Source organism: Enoplosus armatus, chromosome 2, assembly GCF_043641665.1.
Source record: "Enoplosus armatus isolate fEnoArm2 chromosome 2, fEnoArm2.hap1, whole genome shotgun sequence".
Classification (NCBI taxonomy): Eukaryota; Metazoa; Chordata; class Actinopteri; order Centrarchiformes; family Enoplosidae; genus Enoplosus; species Enoplosus armatus.
The window spans coordinates 8983557-8988556 of record NC_092181.1 but is presented as its reverse complement, the minus strand read 5'-3'; the positions used below and the strand labels follow the sequence as shown (position 1 = coordinate 8988556).

General features: G+C 52.8%; 7 non-coding genes and 2 pseudogenes across 7 annotated transcripts in view; all 9 read left to right on the top strand.

Annotated features, from left to right (window-relative positions):
• The window catches only part of LOC139303807 (5S ribosomal RNA), a 119-nt gene extending 73 nt beyond the window's left edge, over positions 1-46 (top strand). Inside the window, exon 1 of the ribosomal RNA XR_011598983.1 lies at positions 1-46. This exon is cut by the window's left edge and continues 73 nt beyond it. This is a non-coding gene — a ribosomal RNA (5S ribosomal RNA).
• Positions 47-413: 367 nt separating this feature from the next.
• LOC139303895 (5S ribosomal RNA) lies at positions 414-532 on the top strand. The gene has a single exon (XR_011599014.1). It is a non-coding gene; the product is annotated as a 5S ribosomal RNA (ribosomal RNA).
• Positions 533-792: 260 nt separating this feature from the next.
• On the top strand, positions 793-911 carry LOC139281897 (5S ribosomal RNA). Its single transcript, XR_011597022.1, has one exon. It is a non-coding gene; the product is annotated as a 5S ribosomal RNA (ribosomal RNA).
• A 182-nt stretch (positions 912-1093) lies between these two features.
• On the top strand, positions 1094-1212 carry LOC139307451 (5S ribosomal RNA; annotated as a pseudogene).
• A 161-nt stretch (positions 1213-1373) lies between these two features.
• LOC139281840 (5S ribosomal RNA) lies at positions 1374-1492 on the top strand. The gene has a single exon (XR_011596968.1). It is a non-coding gene; the product is annotated as a 5S ribosomal RNA (ribosomal RNA).
• Positions 1493-2160: 668 nt separating this feature from the next.
• LOC139282101 (5S ribosomal RNA) lies at positions 2161-2279 on the top strand. The gene has a single exon (XR_011597217.1). It is a non-coding gene; the product is annotated as a 5S ribosomal RNA (ribosomal RNA).
• A 260-nt stretch (positions 2280-2539) lies between these two features.
• LOC139281895 (5S ribosomal RNA) lies at positions 2540-2658 on the top strand. The gene has a single exon (XR_011597020.1). It is a non-coding gene; the product is annotated as a 5S ribosomal RNA (ribosomal RNA).
• Positions 2659-3091: 433 nt separating this feature from the next.
• On the top strand, positions 3092-3210 carry LOC139307676 (5S ribosomal RNA; annotated as a pseudogene).
• Positions 3211-4770: 1560 nt separating this feature from the next.
• On the top strand, positions 4771-4889 carry LOC139307750 (5S ribosomal RNA). The gene has a single exon (XR_011599690.1). It is a non-coding gene; the product is annotated as a 5S ribosomal RNA (ribosomal RNA).
• The last annotated feature ends 111 nt before the right edge of the window (positions 4890-5000 follow it).

Here is a 5000-nt window from a genome sequence, read left to right as displayed (position 1 = left end):
GGTACTTGGATGGGAGACCTCCTGGGAATACCAGGTGCTGTAAGCTTTTCCACTTCCCTTTTTAGAGACAGCCAGGGTGCTGCTCCAGCAGTGAAACACCCAACTTTAAAGTGCCAATGCCACTGCCACATACACACTATAAGGAGCGTGGATGCAAAGGGCCCACAGGCTTACGGCCATACCACTCTGAACACGCCCGATCTCGTCCGATCTCGGAAGCTAAGCAGGGTCGGGTCCTTATATGAGACAGCCAGGGTGCTGCTCCAGCAGTGAAACACCCAACTTTAAAGTGCCACTGCCACTGTCACATACACATTATGTAGAGCCACTGCCACTGCCACTGTCACATACACACTATATAGAGCCACTGCCACTTACACACTATAAGGAGCGTGTATGCGAAGGGGCCAGAGGCTTACGGACATACCACTCTGAACACGCCCGATCTCATCTGTTCTCGGAAGCTAAGCAGGGTCGGACCTGGTTAGTACTTGGATGGGAGACCGCCTGGGAATACCAGGTGCTGTAAGCTTTTCCACTTCACTTTTTAGAGACTGCCAGGGCGCTGCTCCAGCAGTGAAACACCCAACTTTAAAGTGCCACTGCCACTGTCACATACACACTATGTAGAGCCACTGCCACTGCCACTGCCACATACACACGATGTAGAGCCACTGCCACTGTCACATACACACTATGTCGAGACACTGCCACTGCCACATACACACTATGTAGAGACAATGCCACTGACACATACACACTATAAGGAGCGTGTATGCAAAGAGCCCACAGGCTTACGGCCATACCACTCTGAACATGCCCGATCTCGTCTGATCTCGGAAGCTAAGCAGGGTCGGGCCTGGTTAGTACTTGGATGGGAGACCGCCTGGGAATTTCAGGTGCTGTAAGCTTTTCCACTTCCCATTTTAGAGACAGCCAGGGTGATGCTCCAGCAGTGAAACACCCAACTTTAAAGTGCCACTGCCACTGTCACATACACACTATGTAGAGCCACTGTCACATACACACTATGTAGAGCCACTGCCACTGCCACATACACACTATAAGGAGCGTGTATGGGAAGGGCCCTGAGGCTTACGGCCATACCACTCTGAACACGCCCGATCTCGTCTGATCACGGTAGTTAAGCAGGGTTGGGCCTGGTTATTACTTGGATGGGAGACCTCCTGGGAATACCACGTGCTGTAACCTTTTCCACTTCCCTTTTTAGAGAAAGCCAGCGTCCTGCTCCAGCAGTGAAAGACCCAGCTTTAAAGAGCCACTGCCACTGTCACATACACACTATGTAGAGCCACTGCCACTGCCACTGCCACTAACACACTATAAGGAGCGTGTATGCGAAGGGCCCAGAGGCTTACGGCCATACCACTCTGAACACGCCCGATCTCGTCTGATCTCGGTAGCTAAGCAGGGTCGGGCCTGGTTAGTACTTGGATGGGAGACCAACTGGGAATACCAGGTGCTGTAAGCTTTTCCACTTCCCTTTTTAGAGACAGCCAGGGTGCTGCTCCAGCAGTGAAACACCCAGCTGAACTCATTGAACGCTCCACGCCTTGAGCAGAGTGCCAGAGATACGGAGCACCAGGGCCACGAAGCTGCGTCGGACGCGCCTGTCAAGCTGTAGTCCGCGGGGAGGTGCTGAAGCGTAGGCCCACGAGTTGGGCTGGTGGGCAAGGTTGCTGGAGCTTTCTGCAGGCTGAACTGCGTGGGGTTGAGGAGGGCACAGTGTGTTGATGAAGTACGGGTATCAGTGCTCATAGACACTGCCAAGAGCTGCCGATGCGGTCACATGCACACTATGAAAAGCCGCTGACTCTGTGACGTACACACTATAAAGAGCCACAGCCACTGCCACATACACACTATAAGGAGCGTGGATGCAAAGGGCCCACAGGCTTACGGCCATACCACTCTGAACACGCCCGATCTCGTCCGATCTCGGAAGCTAAGCAGGGTCGGGTCCTTATATGAGACAGCCAGGGTGCTGCTCCAGCAGTGAAACACCCAACTTTAAAGTGCCACTGCCACTGTCACATACACACTATGTAGAGCCACTGCCACTGCCACTGTCACATACACACTATATAGAGCCACTGCCACTTACACACTATAAGGAGCGTGTATGCGAAGGGGCCAGAGGCTTACGGACATACCACTCTGAACACGCCCGATCTCATCTGTTCTCGGAAGCTAAGCAGGGTCGGGCCTGGTTAGTACTTGGATGGGAGACCGCCTGGGAATACCAGGTGCTGTAAGCTTTTCCACTTCACTTTTTAGAGACTGCCAGGGCGCTGCTCCAGCAGTGAAACACCCAACTTTAAAGTGCCACTGCCACTGTCACATACACACTATGTAGAGCCACTGCCACTGCCACTGCCACATACACACGATGTAGAGCCACTGCCACTGTCACATACACACTATGTCGAGACACTGCCACTGCCACATACACACTATGTAGAGACAATGCCACTGACACATACACACTATAAGGAGCGTGTATGCAAAGAGCCCACAGGCTTACGGCCATACCACTCTGAACATGCCCGATCTCGTCTGATCTCGGAAGCTAAGCAGGGTCGGGCCTGGTTAGTACTTGGATGGGAGACCGCCTGGGAATTTCAGGTGCTGTAAGCTCTTCCACTTCCCTTTTTAGAGACATCCAGGGTGATGCTCCAGCAGTGAAACACACAGCTTTAAAGTGCCACTGCCACTGTCACTGACATACTATGTAGAGCCACTGCCACATACACACTATAAGGAGCGGGTATGCGAAGGGCCCACAGGCTTACGACCATACCACTCTGAACACGCCCGATCTCGTCTGATCTCGGAAGCTAAGCAGGGTCGGGCCCTTTTTAGAGACAGCCAGGGTGCTGCTCCAGCAGTGAAACACCCAACTTTAAAGTGCCACTGCCACTGTCACATACACACTATGTAGAGCCACTGCCACTGCCACTGCCACATACACACTATGTAGAGCCACTGCCACTGCCACATACACACTATGTAGAGACAATGCCACTGTCACATACACACTATAAGGAGCGTGTATGCAAAGCACCCACAGGCTTACGGCCATACCACTCTGAACACGCCCGGTCTCGTCTGATTTCGGAAGCTAAGCAGGGTCAGGCCTGGTTAGTACTTGGATAGGAGACCGCCTGGGAGTACCAGGTGCTGTAAAATTTTCCACTTCAATTTTTAGAGACAGCCAGGGTGATGCTCCAGCAGTGAAACACATACCTTTAAACAGCCACTGCCACTGTCACTTACACACCATGTAGAGCCACTGCCACATACACACTATAAGGAGCGGGTATGCGAAGGAGCGGGTATGCGAAGGACCGACTGGCTTACGGCCATACCACTCTGAACACGCCCGATCTCGTCTGATCTCGGAAGCTAAGCAGGGTCGGGCCCTTTTTAGAGACAGCCAGGGTGCTGCTCCAAAAGTGAAACACCCAACTTTAAAGTGCCACTGCCACTGTCACATACACACTATGTAGAGCCACTGCCACTGCCACTGCCACATACACACAATAAGGAGCGTGTATGCGAAGGGCCCAGAGGCTTACGGCCATACCACTCTGAACACGCCGGATCTCATCAGATCTCGGAAGCTAAGCAGGGTCGGGCCGTTTTTTGAGACAGCCAGGGTGCTGCTCCAGCAGTGAAACACCCAACTTTAAAGTGCCACTGCCACTGTCACATACACACTATGTAGAGCGACTGCCACTGCCACTGTCACATACACACTATGTAGAGCCACTGTCACGTACACACTATAAAGAGCCACTGCCACTGTCACATACACACTATGTAAAGCCACTGTCACATACACACTATGTAGAGCCACTGCCACTGCCACATACACACTATAAGGAGCGTGTATGCGAAGGCGCCAAAACTAACGGCCATACCACTCTGAGGACGCCCGATCTCGTCTGATCTCGGAAGGTAACCAGGGACGGGAATGGTTAGTACATGGATGGGAGAATGCCTGGGAATACCAGGTGGTGTAAGCTTTTCCACTTCCCTTTTTAGAGACAGCCAGGGTGCTGCTCCAGCAGTGAAACACCTAGCTTTAAAGAGCCACTGCCACTGTCACATACACACTATGTAGAGAAACTGCCACTGCCACTGCCACATACACACTATAAGGAGCGTGTATGCGAAGGGCCCAGAGGCTTACGGCCATACCACTCTGAACACACCCGATCTCATCAGATCTCGGAAGCTAAGCAGGGTCGGGCCCTTTTTAGAGACAGCCAGGGTGCTGCTCCAGCAGTGAAACACCTAGCTGAACTCATTGAACGCTCCACGCCTTGAGCAGAGTGCCAGAGATACGGAGCACCAGGGCCACGAAGCTGCGTCGGACGCGCCTGTCAAGCTGTAGTCCGCGGGGAGGTGCTGAAGCGTGGGCCCACGAGTTGGGCTGGTGGGCAAGATTGCTGGAGCTTTCTGCAGGCTGAACAGCGTGGGGTTGAGGAGGCCACAGTGTGTTGATGAAGTACGGGTATCAGTGCTCATAGACGCTGCCAAGAGCTGCCGATGCGGTCACATGCGCACTATGAAAAGCCACTGACTCTGTGACGTAAACACTATAAAGAGCCACTGCCACTGTCACATACACACTATGTAGAGCCACTGCCACTGCCACTGCCACATACACACTATATAGAGACAATGCCACTGCCACATACACACTATAAGGAGCGTGTATGCAAAGTGCCCACAAGCTTACAGGCTTACGGCCATACCACTCTGAACACGCCCGATCTCATCTGATCTCGGAAGCTAAGCAAGGTCGGGCCTGGTTAGTACTTGGATGGGAGACCGCCTGGGAATACCAGGTGCTGTAAGCTTTTCCACTTCACTTTTTAGAGACAGCCAGGGCGCTGCTGCAGCAGTGAAACACCCAAATTTAAAGTGCCACTGCTACTGTCACATACACACTATGGAGAGCCACTGTCACA